The following is a 14,865-nucleotide window of genomic DNA, read 5'->3' as shown; positions in this document are numbered from 1 at the left end:
TTTTCCACAAACCCAATATTTGTCATCATCCCCTTCAGAAGTCAAAATACTTAGTCTTTATTTGGATTTTAACTCACAACCTTGATGGGAGCTTATCATAACCAATTGTCCACGCGCCAACCATTTCCACAATGCTCCAGTAAGCTGTCTGCTGTGATCCTCCTTAGTATCAAACACATACATACATACATACCTACATACATACATGTATAATGTACCTACCCCTACATACACTCACACACCCTACCCTGAGTTAAGGTGAGAAAGACATTGATGGTCCTGGGTGTCCCTGTACCACACCCAACACATATTTTCTTACAGCAAATTTATTGTTTATTTTATTAGCAGAGGTTTTTTTTTTTTAAATATATTTAAAACAAATATATTTATAGCAAAAATAGTGAACCATTGTGCTTTACACTTTTAACACAGATAACATCTTGTTTCTGTTGAATTTCAAGCTCAATCTTGAATTACAGTCATTAAAAAATATTATCGCTGGGCCTTGACACAGCTATTTAGGAACTGAATAATAATGGAGGGCATAATTAAGTGCTAAGAGCCGTATCTGCCAGCTGGGTGGAACACAGTCACCTCTGTTTTCCAGGAGGTATTGCTGGTCAAAGGGAGTGTGCTACACACTGTACGTAATATGGTGCCATTTTAGACACAGAGATTTTGTATTGACTAAGAACAGGGAAAATCAGTTAAGAACATTATCATGAACAGACTAACACCAACTGTAACACCTACTACAGCATTTTTGTTCCCTTTTTCACTTGAAATCCGACTTTTGTAATGATTTCAGTTTGTTCACACAATCACATCAATTCTTCTCTCTTTCATGTCATATTTCTCTCCCCTCAATAATATGCTCATTATCTATCTGTATCCATCATTTTTCTATCTATCGTCTTTCATGCTATACTGTGTGCGTGTGTGTATGTTGGGGGTGGCACTGGCTGTTGGACGGTGAGTGATGGTGCCCATCAATGTAGTGCGTGTGTTGTAAAACAGTCACCCACTGACAGATTGACTGAGATGGTCGACCCCTCAATCACCGAGCTCACATAGGAACGGGAGGAGTGAGAGGAACATTTGGAAAAAAAGATGAGAGGAAAAAGGGTGACAAAAAGTAATGTGTAGAAATCAGATAATGTTCTAATTGCCCCCCCCCCCCCCCCCAAAAAAAAAAAGTAAAAAAAAAAAAGAGCTTGAGGCTCCAACCACAGTTAAAAGTACATGAAGAAAGAACTAACGTGAAAAAAGATTTAAAGATTGAATGGTATTGAAAAAACTGTGGTTCTGTGTCATTTCAACAGCTGTTGATTCAAAGAGTAAAACTTTATTGGGTCCAGATGGTCCCAGTCAGTGGCGGAATGAGAGAGCTGACTGTTGGCTTCAGCCATGTGTCTCTCCTCCTGATGAAAATGAAAATGGTTGTTCGTTTGTCACTGCTCACTACACAGCTTAAAATGTAGTTCTGAAACATTACTTAGTGATAATGCACCATAATTACTCAAAGGCCTGTTCTTTATTGCAGTTGGAAGACACATGGAGCACTTCCTTTTAGATTTAAATCACAGAGTTCACCCAACTTGAAGTAAAAGCATACATATAGTTTCTGAGGCAGCAAAAGCATTGTTTCCTCATAATCCCTTTTTGATCTTTGCCACTTTAATGAGTGTCTGCTCCTGATTAAAAACAATAGACAGGAAGAGTGGATACTGTATAGTGTACAGTAGCATGCGTAAAGATGTGATTCATGTATTTCTTTAAGCCCTCTGATGGCTATGGTGATGCTCACAACATCACTTCTTAACAGGACTCAGTCAGAGTTGAACTCATAACACATCAGACACACACACACACGCACAAAACACAGAGACAAGGTGATGAACACCCTGTCTGGAAACATGTCATCGGTGTCAGAAACAACACATACGAACACATGAAATCCAAAACACAAACTCACAGTGACCTGTGTTCGTGTCACATCTCTGGCCCTCGTGGATACCACGGCAACCTCCAACTCCTGGTAGAACCACGGTAACTGTGTCCTTGACGGCAGTGGCGTCAGTGAACGTAGCGCTGCACAGCTGAGCATGCTGAAACAGATTATGAATGATTCATTACGACTGCCCTTACCCTGGACTTCACTTCCAAGGAGTTATTCAAAACATTCCCATGACTCTCACTCTCTTCTTTGCTCTCCTAGTCTTGTACTTCAAATTCTGCTCTCTTTTACCTTTTCCCTGCCTCTTCTTCAGCAGGATGCTGGATCACTCATCAAAAAGAAGGATCTCATGTCTGTGTGAGTCTTTCATTTTTCCTCTGTGTTCATGATCCGATTGTTTTGTCCTTTTTTTGTTTTGCTTTTACATAATAGAAAATGAGCATGGGATTTTTTTTAAACAATCAAATATGAACAGAAACATTTTAGTTTCATGAGAAAAACAATTATTCTGAGATCAGAGACTATATTATATCCATCTCGTATTACAGTCACTAAGAATGTCTGAGCCACTTATTATTATTTTTTTGAGTCTTTTAAAGAGACCACAACATACTTGGAGAATCCTCAGTAGGACTTGAAACCACCAGCCCAGATTTGAATGCAGAGGGAAACAAGACTCTGTTTAATAGGGTAATGTTTGATTCCTCGACTGAGACTGACTGTTTATTTCCTTGACTGTGACTGACTGTTTATTTCCTTGATTGTGACTGACTGTTTATTTCCTTGATTGTGAGGTTTGGATGTTTAAGGGGACCAATAAACAATAAGTCAATACAATTGTCATTATGTAAAGAGGGCGAGCGGCCATGCTAACAGCACATGAGAAATGCTTATGTTATATACAGTTTAAATACATTTACATTTCCACCAGGTTCAGTTCAGATGCCCAGTCACAGCCTCACAGTAGTGACAAGGCATCAGTAATGGAAATGTAAGAATGTAAATATATATCAGAGATTTTCTATTATTTCCATCCATAAACTCAGATCTTATATCTTGTACCGCACAGCCTGATTATGGTCCAGATGTTGACTGAATACACTGTTTTCATTTTGACATATTGTTAGGTGAAATATTCCACACTGCACTTAAAGCTATTAATAAGATAATAATAATAATAATAATAATATGATTCACCCAAACCTTTTTTAAATAATAATAATGATGAAATGTGCACATAGGAAATGCAGCCTTTTTTGTTATTAATTTTGACAGCAATTTTTTAGTTTAACACAATTCCTGCTATTACAAATGTCTAAATTGAGTCACTGGGGAGTAAAATGTTTGGAGATGTCATCTATAATGGGCGTATGATCAGTATGATCAGCTATCCATTAGTTGATCTGAACATGTATGCATGTATATGTGTCTTCATCAGTAGAATGCACACAGTCGATCAACTGCAGACTAAAAAACACCAAATGGGCATATTACACTGTATGGTCTGTTACGGAGGTCTCTGTGGCCTGGTCCATAAATACAAGATCTGACTGGGTAATGTGTGTCTCTGCTCACTGTGGTCTCACTGTGGGCCCAGCCGGCAGAAGCTGACTCCTCCGGAGTGTTCTACTCTAAATACGTTCCACGACATGGGAAGACTTCAAATACAGGCTCTGTAAATAATCTGTAAAGGCTGTCCTTGAATTTTTAGATGTATAATATAAAACAGTTTTCTACACAACCCAAACACACAATAAAATACAGCAGATTTATTTTGCTATGGTTTAATCTATACGAGTCTATTTTAATTTGGCCATGTCATTATGTGTGGCCTGATTCCATTATGTTTGTGCTAGCTGCTTATGGTAAATGTATTACCAGAATTCCTTATTTGCAGAGGTGGGGTGCCCTGATGAGACAGACCTCACTAAGACGTCTGAAAGTATATAACAGTTTGTGACACATCAACCAAAAGGGGAGAGCCAGGGTAAGATGCTGGTCATCACAATGTTTTTCTCAGACACACACAGCCTTAGAAACAGCTGAATCTGTCCGGAGTTGTCAGTGTCCGGAGTTGACAGGCTCTGCCAAATATTACTGTACATTTTTGGCAGAGACTCCTTTTTCTGCAATAACAGCATTAAGTCTTGGTTGCAGATTCTCAGTGGCAGATTTGCTCCAGGTTTTTCAGATTGGTTGAACAAAGCTTGTGGGTTTTAAATTTTCAAATAGTGTCACAGATTTTCTGTGGGATTGAGCTCAATATTTAGACTGGGCCACTCTGGAACATTCACCTCTTTGTTTTTTCAGCTACTCCAGTGTTGCTTTGGCCTTTTGCTTGTGATGATTGTCTTAATGAAACATGAATTGTTTTGTGGACTGAAGCAGACTCTCTTGCAGCATTTGCCTTCCTTCATTTGAACAAGCTGCCCAGTCCCTGCTTATTAGAAACCTCCCCAGCATGACGCTGTCACCACTACACTTCTCTGTCGAGAATGGTGCGTGTTGAGGCCTGGTCAGTGTTAGGTTTGTGCCACACACAGCACTTTGAGTTTTGACCAAGTTAGTTAGTTAGTTAGTCTCATCTGACCAGACAATCTTTTTCCACATTGCAGCTGTGTCTCTCTTTTGCTTTCAAATTTCAGACAACATATTAACTAATGGCTTCTTTCTTGCCACCCTCCAGTACAGGACAGTTTTGATATGGTTGACCGGTGTACTGTTGCTGCTCTAACAGCCAATGAACTCTAGCTCCTTCAAAATAATCGGTGGCCTTTCTGTGGCTTCTCTCACAAGTGCTTAGTTTGCAGGCAGTTCCAAAGTGTTAATAATACACTATTAACATACTGAAACCAGTATAACATTAAGTGGACGTTCCCCTTTGTATTTATACTGGCACTGTGTCCAGCTACTCTAATATGTTTGAATGTGCATAAAAATCCTCCAAAGTCTGTGTTGCTGTAATAGTATATATCCACATGTTGCTATGATGGTGTCTGTAAGTGCTTTTAGACGAACACTACTTTAAACATGTAAGCGCGTCAATAGTTTCTAAATGTGGACATACTTTCTTAATGGAGAATGTGATTTTGCTCACTGACAACACTTGGCATGTCTCTTATCAGTGATTATATAACTTGCCTGTACCAGTGTGAATGCTATGTACACGATATCATCTGAAATGGATGCCATGCAATTACGTAGAAGAATGTGGATTGCAAACAGGTTCTACATATACTGCAATGATGATATAAGCCGACAATTAGTATTTCGTTTACAAAGTCTATTTAACAAATTATGCTATAACTATCATGGAATGGGATCTGAAAATAACTTTTATTTTAAAAAGTTTTAAATGTTTATTTAGCCATAGAGCAATATTACATTTTGGGAGGTGTCAGGCCTTAACAAAATTGCTAATTATTAATGAATCAGAACTAAGCCATTTTTGCCACCGGCACCATATAACTGATGCACCCTAAAGCGTATTATCCTATTGCCAGCCCTAAGATTTACCACTGCATGCTTTATTTCCTGCAAGGATTTTAGATGGGTGCCCTATATGGTTTAATGCCTTTTGTTTATTCCCCATTAAGCATATTTTTACATGTGTAAGAAATAACACTCGCCTACTGCTATGACTGCCTAATGCTATTTGTCATATCATTGCCTGAGTTAAAGAGTATTGCTTTTAACAGATTGCCTGTCGTCCACCATTCTATTGGCTGTTTATTTTTGAAATGTTGTTTTTTTCAAATAGTTTTTGTTTTATTTTGTCTGTTTAAAATCAGATGTTCAGAGAGGATGCAGAGATGTGGGTTACCTTATCAGAGCAATCAGAGGAAGGAATTCAGCTGCAAACAAGTAAGAAAACCTGAGGATATGAGCTACCACTAGCCATCAACACTGAATTAAAACTAAATACATGTCCAGTATGGGCAGAGGCTTTTTGTCCTTTAGTGAAAGAGTCACTTATTATGTGATGGTCAGAGAAAACACAAATACTTCTGAAAACTCTTTATTGTAATCCCCGTTATCTGATTCCATGCGTCCAACACTGAACATGACATCACAGGCAAACAACTATAGCGTTTTTATGATAACATTACATGCTTAATCCAGAGTTGGCTGTTTGAACCACGTGTGTCCATTAGCCCTGTTCACAATGCATTTGCAAGCCTACTAGCTGGGAATAGATGTTCTTGTTTGGGTCATGTGTTGAGAGATGAGGTGACTGAAGACGAGAGTGATAGATGACTAACAAGGCAAACACAGGTCTGCCATCCTCCTCCTATAGTTCAAACACATGAGTCACTCAGCCAGTTAGGGCCTGCTTCACTGCTCTCTGACCCCAGATCAGTGCCGTGGAGGGACAGTCCTCTTAACTGTAACAGAGCAGACAGAGGAAAAAGCTGTTAGGCTAGGGACATGTTTATATGATGTGGTATGTGTCCAGAAGGTGCTTCCGCTTTCGCTCTTCATCATTCTAAAAATAACCAACATTCTACTTGAACGTAAATTTCACTATTTAAAAAAAAAATTGAGAGGTTTAGCCATGGGTCAAAAACCATGCCCTTCTATCTTTGGTTGTGTGCAGTTGCCTATTTTATTAAATGAGCTATGATATTTGACTAAGGCAGCTCTTATCTCCCTGGGTTTAGGCGTTCCTAAGTCTCTGGGTCACCAAACTCCCCAACACCTAAACCAAGCACCATGAACCCAGCCACTGAACAGAAGCAAAGCAAAGGAGAGAGGGAAAATAAGACTCAGATAAGCGGAAGGTCATCAGGAATTTTCCACAAGTTGAATCCTCTATTCCATTAACCTTGTAGGGTGGAAAAGAGCACAGTGTTCTCATTGCAGCCATTCACAGGCCACCCTCTATTTCTTTTTTACTGTCTTATCTTTCAATGTGTTTTGTTTCTGACTTCGAATGTCACATTACACAAGCACACTCCACAAGCCTCTGTATCAGGGACACGAACAATGACCAAAACAGGATAAATAATTTAATTTTGCGATTTTTTTAAAGTGTGAACGAATACATTAACATGTTTTGTGTAGAAGAAAATCATCAGTATTATATCAATTAAAAGGCAATTAAAATGAAATGTGTAGTTCAGGCAGAAAACCCAGCGTATTAGTTAAAACATTTATTGGAGAATAAAGCACAGCGATGTGCATACAATGACCTGGCATTAGGTACTGCTCATTTGAGGTAACTCACTGCCATCAGAGTATATGAGACTATAAACAATAACATCACAGTGGTATTATTAAGAACCATCCCCATAGGCAGTGTGCAGGGTATGCAGTACTGATCCACCCATAAAGGAAACAGAACCTAACAGTTGGAGGCCGGGGTGGGTGGGTGGATTTACACCCTCATGCTGGTACAACCATCAGCATATCAGACTGGCTACGTCACCTGACTATTAAATAGACAGGTATAAAATCTGATTTTCTGATCGTCAGCTGATGCATCGCTGGCCAATTACCACTCTCCTGGTTTCCTGGCTGGACTGGCTGTGCTAATTTATAGGTGGTTGGAATGTCGCTTTAACCGCGTCACTACAGTTGTTGAACCATGTTTTACTTTGTTTTCACTTTGTGAAGAAACTTTCCTGCTTGTCAAATGTGTGGTTTCTCTTACATCAATGTGTTCATTTTCGGCGTGTTGTTGTCTCTCTCTCTCGCTCTCTCTCTCGCTCTCTCTCTTGCTCTCTCTCTTGCTCTCTCTCTCAGTCTCTCTCTCTCTCTGTCTATATCTCAGTGTATATGTGTGTGTATACATGTATGTGTGTGTGTGTGTGCGTGTGTATGTACGCATGCCTGTGCACATACGTGCCTGCAATCTTGTATAAAGAGAGACAAAGAAAGAGACAGAAAGAGACAGATCCAGATTATATGTACTTGCTGGCTATCTGCAGTTAAACCACAGGCATTTGCATTGCAGGAAGCTTGACATCCGTGCATATAAAAGGGGCAGTCCCCAGGGCAAGCCAACAACTCAAACAACCCTTTATTCATATACATACCAATGGTGTGGAGACAAAACACTGTCACACATTACCCATCTGGTATTAGGTTTTTGTGACATAAGGTGGTGAGATGCAGGGAAGGCAAACATTAGTGTGTCTCGATATTTAGCTCTAAATATGGTGAATAGGAGCTAATGGAGACATTAATAACTCATCCAGTTACATCCACCGACTATGAAGAATCAGTCCCAAACATCCAGTGTTTTATTCTAGACTACCTGACAACTTAAACTGAAATCTGCGTTAGACAAAAAAAAGAACATCCATGATTGAGAAATTTGGCTCGGTAGGCAAATCATGCGTCCCTCCAATATCTACGTGTTCCTCTCTAATCTCAGCTTATTGGGGATTTCACCCGTCACTTGCCACCTTCCACAGATCAAGACTTTATGGACCTTTTTAGATGAAAATTTATCAATACAGGAAGAAACATCAGCAGAAACACAGTGACACATTGGCAACACCAAGCTGTTCTCTATGCCAGCATCAATAATTTACCCCGAGGGCTAATAACTTTATTTTTTTAATGCATAATTGAATCCAACCAATGTTTTCTTCAGATGATAAAATGTAGAGCAATTTTTTGTTAACAGTAAAAGGATCGCTCCATTACATTTTTATCGGCTTCTCTTCCTGCTTTTGCATAGTGTACACTAGATACAGTATATTGTTCAATACAGTGGCCGCTCCTGCTGTAATTTGTGCATCAGCCTTCAGCGCTAAAATAGGCTGCTTTGATATAAAACAGTTCTCTGTTCTCCATTCCCTGAACAAGCTGTAGGTATATCACTCTAAATAACAACACCTTCTGAGGAAAGTGTGGTGAGAGAGTGAGTGTCAACTAACTGTACTTAAATTAGGAAGAGGGGCTTGCTTAGAGGAGGTACGTGCACCTCAATCTGTGTGTCTGTGTTTGCGAGTTTGTGTGCCCATGTGTTTATTTTTATTCATGTGTGCACCCGCATATCAGTGTGTGAATATGCCTTTGTGTGTTCCTGCATGTGCCTGAAATAGGAAGGTGGTGGCGTTACAGTATTATTTTAAACTCATAAGTCCTGGGTTTGCGTGACGATGGCCAAAGGTGGGGCATCGTTGAACTGAGATAGCAGAGGTTTTGGTTAGAGTGGAGGAGGCAGGGGAGGTTTGGCTGACCTCACCCCTGCCTTACTGTATCCTGCCTCACTGTATCCTGCCTTACTGTATCCTGCCTTACTGTACAGACAGACAGACAGACAGACAGACAGACAGACAGACAGATGGTGTAGCAGCAAGCATCCAGTGCTGCTGAGAGGGTTTTATGCATAGTGAAGTGTAACGTGAGCAGAGTTATTCTCAGCTGCTCTGTTTACAGAAAAACTACAAGAGCTGAAGGACGGGAAAGAGAGAGAGAGAGAATGAGAGAGAGAGAGAGAGAGAGATAGAGGGAGGGAGAGAGAGAGAGGGAGAGAGAGAGAATGCTCACCTTCATGAGTTCACCATGCTTCATACAGATGCATGCACACACATTATTATAATAAAGCAAGTGATTCAGAGAAAGGTAATAGATGCACTTGTGGTAATAGTGCAAGCTTCTTCTTGTTCATGAGAGGGAGGGTGGGAGGAGGTCATTGTCCTCTTGGCCCAGACAAGTAGTGCTTAATAAATATTGATTCACTTTTTTTAATTACATGCTAATCTCAAAACACATAGGTGCTAGCTTTAAGACTCTGAAGTCATACAGAAAAAAATCCAGTTTGCAACTATTTATTGGTATGGTGTCCGGAGAGGGCTATAAAAGTGAATGGTGATCATTAAACAAACAGTAGCTATTGACAATATCAAGACAAGTGTCAATATCAGCCACACCAGTGGATAGGCCAACCAATCAATATAATGGCACTCCCCCTTTAAAAGAGCTATGTAAATCAAGAAAAGAGATAAAACTGCTTAGAAAATTTTACTAAGAAATATTATGTTTAACAGTGACTTTGCTCTATAGGTATGACAGGTTGGCAACACTTAATTAGAATATGATTTTAAGTGATTTTAGTTGAGAAAGGGAAGGGTGTCTTGTATTAGTTTAGTTCAAATATAATGCAAGATTGAATATGAAATATTTTGTATATCAATATAACAAATTTGAAGTGTGAAATAACATTTTATGTAAAAAAAAAGAATGTATTTGTTTGCTATTTTTCTTCTCTCTCCTTTCTTCCTCTCTACTTCATTTTTTCTGTCTTTCTTTTAACCTTCCATCAGTGAGATGTATTGAAACTGAGACTGCATTAAGGTGATTAGAAAGCTGAAATATTCAGGGGAAAGCTTGTCTTTTTCAAAGGGAAAAAGTAATGAGTAAATATGAGTAAACAACTTAGTATTCATCCACTATTCATTTGCCCTAAACAAAATGGACATCAGGCACAGTATTGTATACCATATTTGTTTATTTTTTTGTATTATACATAATGAGTATGTTTGCATTTGTGATTATGTATTTGTGTGTATGTTTGTGAGTTTGAGTGTGCGATGTGCATTATTGTGTGTGTGTTTGTGTGTGTGTGGGCACATTCTTATGCATATGTGAGTGTTTGTGAATATTCTATGTGTTGTGCAAGGTTTGCATGTTTTTTTTTTTTTTCTGATCAAGGTTGCTGGTTTTATTGAGCCTGGACTGAACACCGAGCAGAAAGAACAGAGAGAGGGGCATTGATTAGCTATGAAATGCTTCCAATATGGCCACTCGATCACACTTTATAAGGAGCTCCTTCAGGGTCAAAAAGAGATTCCTGCCTAAAACAAAAAAAAACCTTGATAGGGTATTGATGTCATATTTGTTTGTTTTTATATGGTTGAGCGATGTCATATTTGTTTGTTTTTATATGGTTAAGTGATGTCATATTTGTTTGTTTTTATATTATTGAGTGATGTCATATTTGTTAGTTTTTATATGGTTGAGTGATGTCATATTTGTTTGTTTTTATATGGTTGAGTGATGTCATATTTGTAATTTTTTGTATGGTTGAGTGATGTCAGGTCCTTAAAGACTCCCCCACGCCAGGATTGCCACAGAAATCTGCAGCAGTAAATACTACCAATAACTATCTGCCCAAGTGACTGGTTCATGTTATTCTGTTCGTGAAGAGGCCTGTATAACACAGTGACAACACTTTATTCTTTGATGTAGCTCATTTCTACAGGAGCTTCAGTAGCCCATACATATCATCTGTCTGAGTGTTGACCAGGATCAATCTGTGTATCTGGGACAGGAACCAGTCCTGCTTAGCATGGTGTCAGAGGATCGGTGTAAAGGGGAATTCACACTTCCTTTTGGAAGTGGTTGCATGGTCAACATTTGTGCTTGGAAATGTTATTTTGCGGGGGGGGGGGGGGGCGGTATACTTCAGTGGGGGGGATTTTGCCAAATCCTTTCGCACACATGATTAGTTTTTTTGGGCTGTCGTTTGTTTCGTTTGCATACTGTGATTGATCAGAGGTTCGCACACCTCCCTTGGTCCTGGAGAAATATTACCAGTCTCCCCCCCTTCTCCTCTCTTTTTTCAAGGCAAAAAATTAGAAGTATGTGAGCAAACCACGTCGGACTGCCGCGAGACAAATGGTTCAATGCGCCATGCGACCGAGGTCTACCCCTGCCTTAACTGTCTAACTGTTTCAACTAATTGCCTCATAAATGATTCACCAGTGTGAGCCTGCTCTAGCACTTCGCTGTGGAGAGCAAATTGTTCTGATTGGTTTGCCTCTGTCAATTATTGATGAGGCAAGCAAGCTCAAGTGCTAACACCTGGCTTTGGTGCTGCTGAGTGGTTCACGGTTCCCATCGCTGGCTAGCAGCATTGTTCACACTGCCAACACATTGTATTGCCGCGGAATGAAGCTTAATTCACGGCCAGAGATTATTCACAACTGTGTTCTTTCCGAGAGTGGATGATTGTTGACCTGTGACAGTGACCGCTAGTTTAGCGGGTACTCTGATCATAAGCTCCTCACAGAATGGAGCACAGTGAGTGAACTGGATGAAGACTGTACTGTACTGGGACAAAACAGTGGCTTCTTGTTGTTTTAGCTGAATGAGATGCAGTGTAAGCCATTCACCACTGTATCCTCACCGATGGGGGCACAGCTGCATGGGAGCTATATGCTTTACCCCAGATGTGTGTGTTTGTGTGTGTGTGTGTGTGCAGCAGGAAAGGAGACAGGACTTAGGCCTCCCTTGACGCCCTTCAACCTGCGTTATGTTGGGCCTCAGTCTGAGAAACAGAAGCTTTGTTTGTAAACAAGTGACTCACCCAGGACATACTGACATGGCAGTACACAAGGAAGCCCCACTCGGTTCTGGTTTTATGTAGTAAATGGGAGCTATCTGTTTAGAGCGCACAGCAGTGGCTGGTTTAAAGGGAATGGGTCAGAGGCTGTGTTTTAACTACTAATGGAAATCCGTATAGCCACACTATAGTCGCTCGTTTGTAGACATGTCAGGAAGATTTTGCAGCATTTCTGGAAGTCTTGAATGTAGTGTGGTCAAATGAAGATAGCACCGGTTATTAAACGGATTCAACACTTCAAGAAATGCTGCAAAATCCTCTTGGCACGGACATGAGTCGTCAACTGTAGGCAATGCGAGCATGGCTGTCCGGGATTTTTGTTTGTAATCTAAATGCAGGGTTAGGTAGTGATAAATATTTCCACTATGCACATGCTATAAAGACTCATATCATAACAGGTTATTCTGATGAATGCAGTTATTTTTGATTCAAGGATTTTAGCTAAGAGGCTTGTTTTGAATAGGTGTGTGTGTGTGTGTGTGTGTGTGTGTGTGTGTGTGTGTGTGTGTGTGTGTGTGTGTGTGTGTGTGTGTGTGTGTGTGAATGGGTGTGTGGGTGTGTGTGTTTGTGTGCATGCAAGAAGAATGTGTGGGAAAGCGAGAAAATCATCTATGAAGAATCCACTCTGCATTTTTTTAGGGTGTGACAGGAAGCATTTTCTTCAAATCAAGACGTGACATTAACAGCTCTCTTATGCCTGCCCAACTGATGGGACACTATGTTTGACTAACCGGAAACCACTGTTAAGCATATTGTGCCAATTCTTTTGGTGGCCAGACATTTTGTGAAATAAGGGGAAAATGTATTCAAACTATTGTTATTTCTTAAAACCGATGTGGAAATATGCAAAAATAAAAGGCATAAATGATTCTTGAACCTTACTAGTAATTGTTTCAATACTTCAACCTCATTGGTTTGATTTGATGTCCAAATATTTGGAGTATAGGACAGAGATGGTGTATGAGTGTTAAGCTGCTGACTTTGACTCCAAGGTTGTGAGAATTCATTTATGGAGAAAGACATTTAGTAGAGATGCTGTGAAGACTTCAGTATGGGTTATTCAATCAGTCTTACCAATACAGTAGCATATGTGTTCTGTTTTCTTTTTTTTTTTTTTTGGGAGGGGGATTACAAATTTGCCACAAGAACCATTCTGAATAAATATTTAAACTTAATAACAAACCCTATCCATCTCCATTATTCTAAACATGCTTTCACTTCACCTGTAGAAATATTTCCGTTTTCAATTTACCTATAAAATTTGCTCCAACTGAAAAAATAGATCATAGCTAACATCCCAGTATTATTGTCAGTTTCTAGGGGTTGGAAAACTAAGTTCAAAGTGTAAATGCACTGGAAATCAATGGTACCTTTTGCTATTAAATATACCCTTTCAGCTAGCCCACCACCATTTTTCTATACATTTCTGGAGGTCTTTTTTGGACATTTTAAAAGGGTCATGTATGAATATTTTTTTTTTACGAATCATCAAATTCCACTTGCGCCACCGACCAGACATCATGTAACATCAATAATACCAACTTTTTTTCTTAACCGGAAGGCATAAAAGGTAGCTACAACTTCCTAGTAGGCACTTCAGAGAAGACCATGATGTAATTTGTAAGACAAATAATAATGAATTATAATATAATTCAGCAAAATAGTAAGATGGCTGATAATTGGAGATGGTGGCCGCTAATAAGGTGTCGTCTTTTTTTTAGCTACGTTGCTAACCAACTGGCTGAAAATATTTAGATTTCCACTGATATTTCATGAATGATAATTAATGACATGCTAGCTAACATTTTTATGTCATTAATTATCAGAAAACATTGACGACTTGATCAAGTGATTACTCAGAACAAGAAGGTTTATAAAAAAAAATGCTTTTTGGATATGCTCATAATAGGAGGTTCTACGGCTAATGTGGCCTTCCATTTCATTACCTTTGTTTACAATGCAATATTGGCAAGTAGGCTACAACTTCCCAGTCCACATTGGGTAGATCTTCCCTTACAGATGTTGTCTGTTAACTTTTGTGTGCTTCCTTTCAAGTATGTCTAACCATTCCATCTGTTTTGCCAGGGTAGCTGGTGGCGTATAAAATGGCTGGAAAACACAAAATGACAAAGTCCAGGTTTACAAGTCAGCCCATGTCTCATGTTCTGACGTACCTCAGCTTGAACTTGTTTGTGTGTCAATTGTCACTTTACGGCGCAATATTTTTGGTGTTTTATTCGCTCGACTTGGGTCACGTTCACAATGTCCTTATTTAAGTGCAAGCACTTGTTGTATTTTAGCTTTCCTGGAAAACACTTTGTTAAACGATGACGTTCGTTGTCTATTGCTCTCATCTATACCTGGCTTCCAAGTTGCAGCATGCAGCAATAGATTGGGAATGGATGTTGAACTGACATCAGGGCAGCCACAGAGCCTTGTGGAGTTGGCGTGTGACTGCCCTGCCAATAATGCTCCATTTATAGATTTGTGCTCCGGAGCGGAGCACCTTTTTGTGGAGTTGCCTTTCCCAAGGCGGATGGACGTCCCT

General features: G+C 39.6%; 1 protein-coding gene across 2 annotated transcripts in view; it reads left to right on the top strand.

The window, feature by feature from the left end:
* mafa (v-maf avian musculoaponeurotic fibrosarcoma oncogene homolog a (paralog a)) overlaps positions 1 to 14,865 on the top strand; it is a 130,888-nt gene that overhangs the window by 106,026 nt on the left and 9,997 nt on the right. Inside the window, exon 3 of one of the 2 annotated variants that reach the window (XR_829286.4) lies at positions 5,749 to 5,821. The exons of the other annotated variant lie outside the window; for it this stretch is intronic. The gene's annotated coding sequence lies outside the window, so the exon portion shown is untranslated. The remainder of the gene's footprint in view (positions 1 to 5,748; positions 5,822 to 14,865) is intronic. 2 annotated transcript variants of the gene reach the window in all.

Source organism: Esox lucius, chromosome 2 (assembly GCF_011004845.1).
Source record: "Esox lucius isolate fEsoLuc1 chromosome 2, fEsoLuc1.pri, whole genome shotgun sequence".
Lineage (NCBI taxonomy): Eukaryota > Metazoa > Chordata > Actinopteri > Esociformes > Esocidae > Esox > Esox lucius.
This window is presented reverse-complemented; position numbering and strand designations above follow the sequence as displayed.